Source organism: Pleurodeles waltl, chromosome 5 (genome assembly GCF_031143425.1).
Source record: "Pleurodeles waltl isolate 20211129_DDA chromosome 5, aPleWal1.hap1.20221129, whole genome shotgun sequence".
In the NCBI taxonomy this organism is placed as follows: Eukaryota; Metazoa; Chordata; class Amphibia; order Caudata; family Salamandridae; genus Pleurodeles; species Pleurodeles waltl.
In genome coordinates, this window is record NC_090444.1 from 638,888,299 (window position 1) to 638,903,032 (window position 14,734).

Sequence of the window (14,734 nt, forward strand, 5' to 3'; positions counted from 1 at the left end):
GATGTGGGGACCCATCCCAGGTAAGTACAGGTAGGTTGAGGTAAGTATTTTATTTTTTATTTTTTAAAAGTGGCATGGGGGGCCTAATTTGGGCCCCCCTACATGCCACTGTGTCCAATGACCATGCCCAGGGGACAGAAGTCCCCTGGGCATGGCCATTGGGCAAGGGGGCATGACTCCTGTCTTTGCTAAGACACGAGTCATTTCAATGGGGGTCGTGCGTCAAAAAATGGCGCAAGTCCGGTTTGAGGCCTGATTTTTGCCTCAAACCAGACTTGCACCATTTTTTGACGCACAACCCCCATTTTCCCCTACACCGGCGCTGCATGGTTTGAGTCATTTTTTTTTACTCTGACCAGTCCGCAGCGCCGGCTAACGTCATTCCTTAAATAAGGTGCCCGCATGGTGCGTAGGAATGGCGTTAGCCGGCGGTAACATTTTTGACACAAACCAGCGCCAGCGCTGGTTTGCGTCAAAAAGTATAAATATGGGCCAAAGAACTTAGCCCAAATTTATACTTTTTTAGCGCCGTATTTGCGTAATTTTTTTGATGCAAAAGCGGTGCAAACTTACAAAATACAACTGTATTTTGTAAGTTTGCGCCGCTTTTGCGTCGAAAAGTGGCGCAAATGTGGCGCTAAAAAAGTCTAAATATGGGCCTTTGTGTTAAAAACACATGGACATCGTGCACAGACTGAGCAACAAGTGAGGAAATAACTGAACTAGTGAAACGCTTTGTAGATCAGGATTGAAATCAGCAAGAAATGTTGGTCATACATCCATATGAAATTGGAGTTGTTAAGAGGTTTCGTTGTGATAATTCCAGCTGCAGAGAAGGGAGGAGGGCAGAACAGAAGATCACATCCAAGCTTTATTGCATCATGGCACGATGTTCTTCCCAGCAAGATGGTGAATTTTATAAACATATACCGAGTATTGACATCCCCATGTGCTGGTAGAAAAGTGCTTTCGTTTATAGCAGTCTCGGGTAATTTGGAAAGGCCAATATATACTTGTGTTTTGGACGCATAGCGTTAAATGACATTGCATCATATGGCGCACAAAGCAGAACGGCCTAGCGTTGCTTGGAATACGGACATTAAATTAATACAGATGCAATCACTGGGCAAAAGCGATGTGGCCCTTCCCAAAATGTCAAACCACAAATATCAGTAAATCGGCCTCTACTGTCTGTAACTTCACAATGATGGAAGAACATCTGGGTACTGTACATTTCTCATTAGTAGTGTAGTACCAAGTTTACAAGGCTATACCTCAGGAAAAGCAAAAGATTAACACTTTGCTACACTCTAAATATGTACATGTGTAGAACAGTCCTATGACTGTGGATTTCCTTGCTTTGGTGCTTACTGTGTATGTTGTCTTCTTTGCACTTGTATTTTTGCCGCATTCTGTTAGCGGGCTTTAATAACCTTTGGTGCTCCCAAAGACTTTTCAATGGAACAATAAAGAAAATGAAGGCCCTTATTTATACTTTTTTAGAGCTGCATTTGTGCCGCTTTTTGATGCAAAAACATTGCAAACTTACAAAAAACAAGTGTATTTTGCAAGTTTGCGCAACTTTTGCGTCAAAAAATTACTCAAATGCGGCGCACAAAAAGTATAAATATGGGCCTAAGAGTGTAGTCCACATCTCAGCAGGAAGGGATAACAAACATAGCTCTCCATTCTAGATGAAACAAGCTTGCTCTATTGACAAAAGATATCATTTGCAAAAGCAGTATTTACAGTTGTTTCTTTTTTAGTTTCTGCAGTTAATGTAACTGCATTTTTTTAAACAAATGTATCAACCATGGTAGCCCATACTACTACCACTTCCATGGTAGCCCATACTACTACCACTTTACTTATCCAAACAGTAATGCCTGTGCTTTCATCAACGCCATTGGCTGCGCCTCTTTCAACCAGTGGCAAATGCAAAATGATAGGCCCCCTTCAGAATGTGATGAGGGACCCCTGAGACATTAATAGGCCTTGGGGTGAATGGGATAGACGTGCAGGTATGGGGCCTCCCTGCACCACAGGAGCTGCATGGGCCTGTGTTACGTTTTTGCTTTCAAAAATTTGTCAGCAGCTTGTTTGTCGCTCTTCTTCATCAACAACATCTTCCTTTATGTCTGAGACAGGTATGTCACAAGGAACTGTGGGCCTCATTACAACACTGGAGGCTGGAGGACCGACAATGCCGCTGTGAGGGCTGTCCCCATGGCTCCTGACGGGCTGACGGCAGTTGGAGTCATGGTTAGCTATGGCGGCACTGAGTTCAGTGCCACTGCGCTGATCACGAGTCCAGTTTCTGCCAGACTTTTAATGGCGAGGATCCCACCATGAAAAGACCCCTGCCAATCACCCTCGGAATGCGCACTGTCTGCTATAGCAGACAGTATGCATTCTGAGGGTGTTGGGGGCATCCTAAATGCAACAACATTGGCCCGCCACACAGTTTCCACTGGGCTGACGCGCCGGAAACCTGTGGTGAAATAATCTACCAATAGGTTACAATGAGCCATACACAGTGAGGGGTTGCCATACCATCACTGTCAAGCAACTGTAATAACCATGCTCAAAGTTACAAAACTACATCTTTCATGGAACATAGAGTCTGAACATTCTATGCACCAGGGAGACACTCTCATCCTTGGGATTTAGTCAATGTACCAACCCGAATCAGAAAACGTGTTCTACTGCAACTATTCCACAACCCACTGACCAATATTTGAGCAAGATGTGTTTCAGGTAACCATCAATACTCTGAGACCTTAGAAGGATAATTAGTGGAGTCCCATTCCCTCTTTCATTAAACAACTACAGACTTGAGAACACTAGAATATGAGGGATACATTTAAAATATTTATTCAAAATCAGAATACTTTTCCAGGGTACACAATATGAATTGTAAGCACAATGACTACAGATAAAGTGGCAGCTCATACGTTCAACAAATTTGTGAATAAGAGAAACAAATTCCACCTTCTTGCTGAAATAAGTCAATAGGTATTCTACACTCATTCTGCTTCTTCTAGGAAGTAATTTAATTGTAGCACAGCAGAAAATAAACCCCAATTTGAGTTTCAGGGATGGTGCACGCATGCATACCTGTTTGAACAACAAATCTTACATCCAATGAAGTCCTAGAGTCTTTTAGTCTCATCTCATGAGGCGAGCTGGCAGCTGCATGTAGCCTTTGAGGAGCGAAGGCTAAATGCACCTGTCCTGGTAGCCTTCATTTGGGAGAGAGATACAATTCTCAGAGTGTCTGACTGTCACTCTGTGTGCTAAACTTTTATAAGATAATATTATTTGTTTTGGAAACTCTTAGCAAAACAATTAACAGAAAGGTGCCTGGTTCTCTTTGAATTATTTCATTCTGCAAGATTGTGCTCTTTTGAAATATCAGCAAATGGTACAAGTAGGGGCCTATTCACAAACTGCAGTTTGCAGTACATCTAATAGTACTAAAGTACTACAAAATGCTATTCACAAAATCTATAAGTGTAACCCTCCACTCAACCTCTTTTAGCTTTTCTTTGAGAAGATCCTCACACATGTAATATTATAACTTTGTGGTAAATGTGAGGGGGACAGGTTTGAGTGGCTGAAAAAAAGGAGCATACTTTCTAATACATTGGAGGGGTTTATGGAGGAATGGGTGATCTATAGAAAAAGAGAGAAGTTTGGGGAGAAGTGTAGGGAGGGACATAAATTGTAAGTCTATTGCTATTCACAAACTACACCTTTAGAGTGACAGAAGGGTCACACAGCAGTAATACATGACACCAGTTCAGAGCTGTACTAAGTCAACACCACACATGGCCAACCACTGGTACTGTAACAACCTCCCATGGAAAATAGAGGCGGTAGGGATCTAAAATAAAATCCACTAGGAAGTATTGTTACATGAAATTATTTAAACATATATATAAATATAATTTTGTGTTAAAAATATCTAATAATAATACATATTTATTATTATAAAAATGTTTAACAACCTTGCTACACTTCATAAATGTATTTTGCATTACTTTTATTAACATATAATTACATTACTTTTAACTAATTACATTCAGCACTTTTAATAGTCACTAATGCATAATGCAAATGTTTTTGTTTACTTTCAGTGGGAGTTTTTTTTATTTTAAATTTCAGATTTTGTTTATTGAAATTATTATATCTAAATTAAATAATTATATAAAACAAAATTAATTCATTTGTGCAGAAGAACCTATTATTGTGGTCTACATTTAAAATAAATATATACAATAAATTGACATCAATATGTAACATAAAAATATTTTTACTAATTTGTTCAGTTAATAAACTTTTTTTTAAACTTTTCCCTGTACTTCTGCTGGGGTGGAGACCTTACGATGTTAATGTACTGGGGAAATGAAAAAGATTTATCGAACATTATAAAAAAATAGTAAAAATATGTTATAATAAATATTATTGTAAATCGCATATGTTTCTTTTGAATGTAGAACAAAATAAGAACAATAGCATAGCATTATAAACTCAACTTTGAATTAAGTCTTTACGTAGCTGAAACATAATCAATTTAAATTATTGGTATGAAGTTTAAAATGTACAAGTAAATACCCACAGAAAGTAAAAAATATCTTTTAATCATGGGTAAATAATTATTAAAAGTGCTATGTGAAATGAATTAAAATCATTATATTTTTATGTATAAGTAATGGAAAGGTAATACAAAAAATGTGTTAAATAATTTATATTTAAATAATACATGTTTTATTTTTTTAAAGAATTTATATTTATATTTTAAACCTTTTTAAATAATTTAATTTAATTAGCATTTATTTCCAATGTTTTTTTTTTTAAGTCCCCATCTCCATTATTGTTTATGGGAATGAGTTGTATTAACAGTGGTTGGCAATGTGTGGGGCTCGGCTTAACACTGTTTCTTTAATTCAGTAGTAATTCACGAATGTAAATATGACTCCGCCCCTTATCTCCAAGTCTCATCAGATGTAGAAATACAGGGGAAGATTTACTAAGGTTTTCTGTCGGTGTTGCATCACTTTTATGGCACAGCCGGCACACAATCAGGCTGCGAGCACTACACACACCTTTGCATCATAGTGCAAGGGTGTGTGTGTGATGTCAAGCCAAGGTTTTGTACTGGAAGGGCAGGTAGCACACATACAAAGTGGGAAACGTTATGAGAAATAAAAGCATTTCTTTTTTCTCTCCAGCTTCTTTGCCAAGAGGCTCACTGAGACTATAGCCCCTTGACACCTACAGTTGTTTGTTGCACTCTATAAATTCTGCTCAAATCAAAACAAACCAATCCCTGCTTCAAAACATTATTTTGTTTGCTCAAAACCCTGTCTACTATTTTGTAGATAGGCCCTTGAACGACAATTCATGGGTGGTTGCATGGGAATGCCTATGTACCACCCATGTAATGCCTTCTTGACTGAGAGAAAATCATAGCAGTGCTTTGCACTACTTTGAGTTACTTTCAGGCAACTTTCCAGTGCAAAACTTGTTTTGCACTACAAAGCAATTTTTTTTCTTAAAACAGCAGTTTTGTCTCACTTTTGTGACACAATCCCAGTGCAAAATGTTTGTAAATGTGAGCCACACTATGCTAACAAACACATACCATTCTCCATATGAGTTACTAATACAGTACCACTTACCACACATAACTTGACTGAAGAAATCTACAATAATACACAAAACAGTAAAGATAAGTTCTACTTCACACGGTTCCACAGAGGCTCCTCTTGCACTAGTAACCTTCATTCACAACTTACTTTCCAACTCACTCGAAACTATGGAAAATTATTGAAAGGCCACAACTTTCCACTTTCTAAACAAAAAGCAGTCCAAACATACTTATTTACTTTACATTATTATGAGTGCCAAGAAATGCTTTCTCTCCGACTGCCCTGCCATTGTGTATTTGCAATGTCACCATATATCACCTTCCTATTGCAAACCTTAGTTTGTCATTTCCCACCCCAATTCTTGATCAAATCATAATGATTAGTGCATGTGGCCTCCATAGATACCACTTTGTGCACTGCCCATGCCTGAGCCAGACTGAGTGCGAGAGTCATTATGGACCTATCATATTATCTATTTATTACTCCTACTGTCCTTCTACCCAAGACTGCCTTAGACGCATGAGAAAAAAGTGATTTCCCTATTACATTCCTTTGACCTTGAGAAATGGGGCAATCTAAAAATAAATGATGGCTTCATTGCACTTTTTGATGTCCCAGGTAGACCGGACCATACTCCCCTGGCCATTTTCCTGTACGGGCACCTCCGGAGAGGCCTGTGGATTGGAATTGTCCACAATCCTGTTAGAGCCAATAGCTCTTACAACACTAAATAAAACAGTTACAAATATAAATAAATTATTATTGATGTTAAGAATAAGATATAAAAATAGTACATATTTATTAACGGTGCCTGTTAGACCTGTCAGCCTTATGGGGGTCAAAATGTTTGGTGGCCCCCAAATATTTTGTATTTTTCCCTCAAGGTTTGCTGAAATATGTTTTTGTTGGTGTTAGAATTGGAGTCTCTGGCTGGCAGTTTGTTTGCACTCTGGAGGGACCATCATTCTAGTCAGGGCAAGAGTGATACTCACTTAAGATAACCCCTGCTCACCCCCTTGGTAGCTTGGCACAAGCAGTCAGGCTTAACTCACAGGCAATGTGTAAAGTATTTGTAACAACACACACAGTAATACAGTGAAAACTCTACAAAATGGACACCACACCAGTTTAGAACAATAGCCAATATTTATCTAAATAAAACAAGACCAAATTGACAAAAGTCCAACACACACAAGTCAAGATATGAACTTTCAAAAGAATAGATTCTTACTCCATAGAAAACAATGGAAATGTTGATGTTACACAAAGTACCTGGTTTGTTTAAAAAATAAAGCAGCACGGGTGAGAGTGTGTCAAAAAAGTCAGCAATGCATTGATTCCTTACTCGCAAGTGAGGCAGTGCATTGTTTCTTCTCCAGTTGGGTAGGTGATGCGTCTTTTCTCTCTCCAGCAAGAGAGCTATGCACCGACTTCTGTATGTGGCACCTCAGATCTGCGCAGGTTCAGAATGGTTTTGGTGCCAAACGATCATGCTTGTGAAATCAGGCGCACGTTGATAGAAAACCACGCTATGTGGGGTTTGCGTTGCTTTTTGCAACCGCAAGTGGGTGTTGCGACGTTTCCCCCGCCGCAATGCAGGTGGTGCGTCGGTAAGGCAGATGGTGCGTCTCTTTTAACAGCCACGTTGCAGGTGGGGCATCAGAATTTTTCTGGCACAGCTTCCTGTGCACGGATTTCAGTGCTTGTTCTACCAGCTTCACCTTTCAAGGACCCAGGGACTGGATAGGGCACCGCTTGGCAGGACAGGAGTCTCAACAGAGAGTACAGGTGCTGGCAGAGAAAGTCTTTGATGGTCCTGAGACTTCAAAACAGGAGACAAGCTCAGTCCAAGCCCTGGGAGAAACTTATCAAGCAGGATTGTGCCACAAAGTCCAGTCTTTGTCCCCTTTCAGAAGGAAGAAACAGCAATTGCAATATAGCCCAACAAAGCGCAGTCACAGGCAGGGGCAGCACTTCTCCTCAGCTTTTCAGCTCTTCTCCCTTGCAGAGGTTCCTCTTGGTTCCAGAAGTAATCGGAAAATCTGGGTTTTTGGGTCCACTACTTATGCCCCTTTCTGCCTTTGAACTAGTCAAACTTCAAATGAAAGTCTCTCTTGTTCACAAGATCCCGCATTGCCCAGATCTGGATCCAGACACACACTGGGGGTTGGAGACTGCATTGTGTGAGGGCAGGCACAGGCCATTCAGGTGTAAGTGACCACTCCTCCCTCCAGTCTAGCCCAGATGACCCATCAGGATATGCAGACCATAACACAGCTCCCTTTGTGTCACTGTCCAGTGGAGATACACAAATAGCACAACGGCCAGTTTGACCCAGACAAGGAATACACAAACAGGCAGAGTCACAGAATGGTTTAAGCAAGAAAAGGTTCACTTTCTAAAAGTGGCATTTTCAAACTGACAATCTAAAAACCAACTTTAGCAAAAGATGTATTTTTAAATTGTGAGTTCAGAGACCGCAAACTCCAATCTCTATATGCATCTAAAGGGAAACTGCACTTCAAAGATATTTAAAGGCAGCCCCATGTTAACCTATGGGAGAGATAGGCCTTGCAACAGCGAAAACTGAATTTTGTAGTATTTCACTGTTAGGACATGTAAACACACCAGTAATGTCCCACCTTTAACATATGCTGCACCCTGCCCATGCGGCTACCTGGGGCCTACCTTAAGGGTGCCTTGTATGTATTAAAATAGTAGGTTTGGGCCTCACAAGTGTGTACACTTGCCCGGTCGAATTGGCAGTTTAAAACTGCACACACAGACACTGCAGTGGCAGGTCTGAGCCATGTTTAGAGGGCTACTCATGTGGATGGCACAATTAGTGCTGCAGCCCCACTAGCGGCATTTGATTTACAGGCCCTGGGCAGCTCTTGTGCACTTTAGTAGGGAGTTACTAGTAAATCAAATATGCCTATCATGGATAAACCAATTACCAATACAATTTACACAGAGAGCATATGCACTTTAGCAGTGGTTAGCAGTGGTTAGCAGTGGTTAGCAGTGGTAAAGTGCCTAGACTCCTAAAGCCAATACAACTGGTCAGAAAAAATAGGAGGAAGGAGGAAAACAGTTTGGGGATGACCCTGCAAAAAGGGCCAGGTCCAACAGTTGGTCTTAGGACTCTATGCACTTTGTCATGCTAACTGGTGCTAAAGTGTTAGTTCTCAATTCCCTAAACATGGTAAATTGGTGTATACCTGATTTGGTATATTTAATGTACTGATATGTCCCTTGTAGAGTAGTGTACCATATACACAGGGCCTGTAATTTAAATGCTATTAGTAGTCCTGCAACACTTGTTGTGCCGCCCACTTTAGTAGCCCCTTAAAACATGTCCCAGGCCTGCGACTGCAGCCTGAATGTAGTTCTAAATTGCCAGTTTGACTTGCCAATATAAGCCCCTTGCCAAGCCTTAAACTCCTCTTTTATTGCATATAAGTCAGCCCTAACGTAGGCCCAAGGTAGACCAAAGGACAGGGTGAATTGTTATTAAAAGGTTGGGTGTGTACTTTTAAGTTTTACATGTCCCAGTAGTGAAATACTTCTATATTTGTTTTTCACTACCGTGATGCCTAGCTGTCCCATAGGGTAACATTTGGTTGCCTTATTACATTTAATAATTGCAAGTTTTTGATTGAGAACCGGCTTCCAGTCAATAAGCGCATACAAACTCCTGATCCACTTCATGGCACTGCACAACACGGGACCAGCATACCTCAACCACGCTTCACCTTCTAAGTACCCAACAGATGTCTTAGATCTTCCAAGCTTGCCCTGGCAGCGGTCCCCGTGATCCACAAAGTACAGCAGGAGAAAGACTCTTCTCCTACTTAGAAGCCTGGACATGGAACACACTTCTCCTCAAGCGCAGGCAGGCCACATCACTGAAGCAGTTCCGGAAGGACATCAGAGCTGGCTCTTAGACTGAGCAGCAGGCCTACAATCAGTGCCTTGAGACCCTATGGGTGATTAACCACACTTTACAAATCGTTGATTGATTGATTGAAATATCTTTTATGTAAAATGTCGTATGTGAAGTAAGGCTGTGGGGCTAATGGTGTAGATTGGAGATACAAAGTTGTGAGTGTGAAGAAATGTGCTGGATAGAATAGGCTATGAGGGATTTCTATAGAGAATTCCAACTGCCTAATTAAAAGAATGGTCACTATCGAGAGAGGCAATGATCTCAGTTAGTTCAGTGGATCAACATGTTTCTTGCAGTTCGAAGTCAATACTGACCATGGCAATTCTTCAGGACCAATTGTTCTAATCTATAAAGTGGTTGGCATCTATGTGTTTTGAATAGTTACCAATCACAAACCAACACAACTTGATGGAAGGTTAATACCTTCTTCTTATTATGGAAGCAACCTATGTCAGAGAGACAAAACACCATCAATAATGCAGTTTGCATGTATCACAGCTCAGAGTCAAGCCTCTGACAAGCAGCGTAGAACTCCTTTCATCGTTGCACTCACAACAGGTGTACAGACATCAAACAACGTGAAGCCTTAAACATATAGTAGCACCCACCACAAAAAGCACACATGACAGAACAATAGGAAACCATAAAGCACAGATTACACACACTGCATTAAGAAGGGTTAACTTAACCCATTTGGGTATCAATACGGTCCCCTCGAGTGAAGGCAGTGCAAACGCTATTAGGTGTGCTATGAAAGACAAATAAATGCCCATTAGTGATGATAAGATGGGCTCTTCACAGTGGGAGCGCCCAAGACAGTTCTGAAAACAGTAATACTCACAGGAATGAAGGAGAGGCATCCAGCGAACAACCTACTCACACTCTGCTTCTTCAGAAGTAAAGAAAAAGGGCTGGTAGGCTACCGTTCAAGGGTAGGGTTGAGGGCAGCCAATTTACTGCACATGCAGCAGCTGCTGTGTGTCAGGCTGGGGCTGGAGCATGTCTGAGATCAGAAGTTCAGAAGATCAAGGGCACCATGTTAGAAGCACAAGGCAGCCTGAAAAATATCTAAAACAAGGGGAAGTGGGCAGAGTGAGCCATACAACGTATTGCTGGCAAAATGTAACCAAACATAATGTCCCACAAGTAAAACGGGCAGGAAAGGTCGAAACCTTCCAAAAAAAAGAGGAGAAGAGGGAATAAAATGGGTAATGGCCGCCATCTTGGAATGGCAAACCCATTCAAAGATACTAGATAAAAGGTGCTAAGTGTAAGAATAACCATTTCACACACAATAAAGGTTAATGTGATAGACATACACCAAGTGTCCTGTAATAGAAGCCCTTTTGGATCTGAATGTGATCATTTATCATGATAATGTCAAAAATTCAGAGAAGACACAAAATACAAAAGGATTACGCCCCCTGGTTAGGGCCATAACACATTTAAGCTAGAAATGTAGGGGCCACTAGACTGGCTGTGGAAATTGTTAATGGTCCAATTCACTCCATGGAATGTGATCATTCGGGCCATCTCTGTGTGTGGACAGCAGAAAAATCAATTTTTGTTCCTTTTTGAATGAATTATTCTTACTCATATGTTGGTGTTTCTCTAGTATTGTCCTGCCTAAATTGTCAGGTGAATGACCTTCAGTAAGGTAGTGTGTGCACATTCTTTTACTGGCTTTTTTACAATGTATGTGTAGTACAGCGATGGTGATGCTGACCACCTCCAACATGGCCACAGCAAATATCCAGCCCGTCAAAATGCTGAGAAGACGCAGACAACAACGTTGCAACGTGTGCAGGCAACATAAAAGATGTACTACCCATCGTACCATCGTCAGACACCAGGAGTTGGGAGGCCGTGGAGGCAGCGCATGGGGACCACCAGAACACAGGAGGATTCAGAGCACATGAATCCTGGAAAGCTGACTAGAAGCAAGGAAAAGGACAGAGGCAAAGGAGAAGGTCGAAAGGCAGTGAGCAGTGGAAGAAGGTGGAGGCACATGAGGAACAACTGCAAAAAGGTCTGGTGATCCCCAAGAAAATACCTCGACCTACAACCAAGAAGGACATATGCTCTTTTTTAGGACTGATAGGATACTACCATTGTTTCATTCCTCGATCTTTGGATAGAGCCATCTCCTTTACAGACTTCTTAATCCACAAACATCCCAACAAAAAGTTTCACTCGACAGATGAACATGACCACAGTTTTGTTACTTTAATACTACTCTATTTCATGCTCCCATCTTCATGTTTCGTGATTTTAACAAAACATTTGTGCTATAGACAGATGCATTAGATCGTGGACTCGGGGTGGTGATATTCCAACCAGACTCACAGGAGGAGCTGAATATAGTCCTATATCTCAGCCACAGGCTTTTTTCCAGGGAAAAGTACTATTCTACCATAGAAAAAGAGTGTCTAGCCATCAAGTGGGCAATGGAAGCATTACAATACTATTTGTTAGGGGGTACGTTCATTCTGTTAACTGATCATGCTCCTCTTCAGTGGTTAACCCATCATAACTACACAAACCAGAAAGTGCTTCTGTGGTCCTTGGCCATACAGTCTTTTTCATTTCAGGAGTTCCATGTCCCTGAACCCTTACAGGTTAATGCAGATTACTTATCCCAGTGTCCTGTTCAAGAATGGCCCAATCGTCCATTCCCAATGGAGGAGCAGTGTAGTACAGGGCCGTTCACGCTGACCTCCTCCAACATGCCATAGCGAATATCCAGCAACATGGGCAGGCAACATAAAAGATGGACTACCCACAATACTGTCGCTGGATGCCAGGAATTAGAAGGCAGGGGAGCAGTGCTTGGGGACAACCGGAACTCAGGAGTATTCGGAGCACGTGGATCCTGAAGATCTGATCAGAAGCAAGGAGAAGAAGGATGGAGGTGAGGGAGACACCGAGAGGATCATGAGCAGTGGAAGAAAATGGCAACACGTGAGGAACAGACTGTGAATAGGTCTGGTGATCCCCAGGGACAGGTGGATGCAGAGGCTTTCCTAATCATGGTCCTGGAGGGCTGTGGTCTCAGGCAAGTGCTTACTCCAGCAGGTATTTATTTAAGATGGTGGAGGGAGGGATGCATGGGAGAGAGACAGTAGCACAGGGGAAGGTTATAAAAATGTGCACTAAACCAAAGCATGAGACCCCTGAGCACTCAGTGATCACTACTGCACCCCAAGTACTAAGCACTAAGAAACCACACCAGCATCTTGTTTTTTTTTCTTTTGTTTGGACAAATATTATTTTCTTTGTCCAATGGCCACCACAAGCACCTGAGTCTAATGGTGGGAAACCCATACATCCAGAGGGAAAGCAGAGGAAAACCCAAGGAGGAAACGCAAGGACTGCTCATTCCTCCTTTTTTGAAGGGTTCGAGTTTCTTTGCCTGTTTTGCAGTGGGACTCTTCCCATCAAGACTTTAGGTTTGGTTAAGTTTTGCCAGCAATACATTGTGTGGCTTACTCTGCTCCAACTCCCCTTGTTTTAGACTGTCTCATACTTCCAACATGGCAGCTGCGATTTTCTGAGCTTCTGATCTCGGACACACTCCCTCCCTGGCCTGACACACACTGGCTGCTACAGATGTAGTCAATTGGCCGCCCTCAGCTCTACAATTAAACACTTAGGCCCATATTTATACTTTTTGACGCAAAACTGCGCTAATGCAGTTTTGCGTCAAAAAAATCTAACGCCGGCTAACGCCATTCTGAAGCACCATGCGGGCGCCGTATTTATTGAATGACGTTAGCCGGCGTTAGCCGCCGGCGCCGTCTGGTGTGCGTTAAAAAAAACGACGTACACCAGGCAGCGCCGGCGTAGGGGGATATGGGGCTTGGGCGTCAAGAAATGGGGCAAGTCAGATTGAGGCAATTTTTTCGCCTCAACCCGATTTGCGCCATTTGTGTTCACTCCCAACCCCCATAGAAATGACTCCTGTCTTAGCAAAGACAGGAGTCATGCCCCCTTGCCCAATGGCCATGCCCAGGGGACTTCTGTCCCCTGGGCATGGTCATTGGGCATAGTGGCATGTAGGGGGGCACAAATCAGGCCCCCCTATGCCACAAAAAAAAAAAAAAAAAAACTTACCTGAACTTACCTTAATGTCCTGGGATGGGTCCCTCCAGCCTTGGGTGTCCTCCTGGGGTGGGCAAGGGTGACAGGGGGTGTTCCTGGGGGCATGGGAGGGCACCTCTGGGCTCCTTCAGAGCCCACAGGTCCCTTAACGCCTGCCTTTTGCAGGCGCTAAAAAATGGCACAAAAGCGGCCGTACGTCATTTTTTTTGACCCGCCCACTCCCGGGCGTGAATTTTGCCCGGGAGTATAAATCCGACGCACATGCCTCGGAGTCGATTTTTTAGACGGGAACGCCTACCTTGCATACAATTAACGCAAAGTAGGTGTCCACGCTAAAAAATTATCCAAACTCCATGGACTTTGGCGCTAGACGCGTCTAACGCCAAAGTATAAATATGGAGTTAGTTTTGCGTCGAAATTGCGTCAAAAAAACCGACGCAATTCCGGCGCAAACGAAGTATAAATATGCCCCTTAATCAGCAGCCTCCCAGCCTGTTTCACTCCAGAGGAAGCAGAGCATGTGTAGGTTGACCGCTGGATGCCACTCCAAGTTCCTGTGAGTATTACTGTTTTCAGAACTGTTAAGAGCCATCTCGGGCACTCCCAACATAAAGAGCCCCCATTTTCAACACTAATGGCTGTTTATTTGTCTTTCATAGCATGCTATATAGAGTTTGCACTGCCTTCACTCGAAGGGACACTATTGATACCCAAATGAGATGAGATATTGGTTTCTCATTGTTGTGTCACACATGCTTTTTGCGGTGGATGCTACTATATGTTTAAGGTTTCACTTTGTTTGATGCATGTACACCCATGGTTATATGTGAGCGCAACAACAATGGCATTTTTACTCCCCTTGTCAGAGGCTTGACTCTGAGCTGTGACACATGAAAACTGCATTATTGATGGTGTTTTGTCTCTCTGTCATAGGTCGGTCAGATAATAATAACAAGGTATTTACATGCCACCTAGTGGTGGTGATTTGTAATTGGTAATTGTTGGTAACACATACGCTAAGGTGCCAAAC

The 14,734-nt window shown here is 42.2% G+C and overlaps 1 protein-coding gene across 2 annotated transcripts in view; it reads right to left on the minus strand.

Annotated features, from left to right (window-relative positions):
• KMO (kynurenine 3-monooxygenase) overlaps positions 1-14,734 on the minus strand; it is a 572,599-nt gene that overhangs the window by 438,083 nt on the left and 119,782 nt on the right. The gene's annotated exons all lie outside the window — the stretch shown is intronic.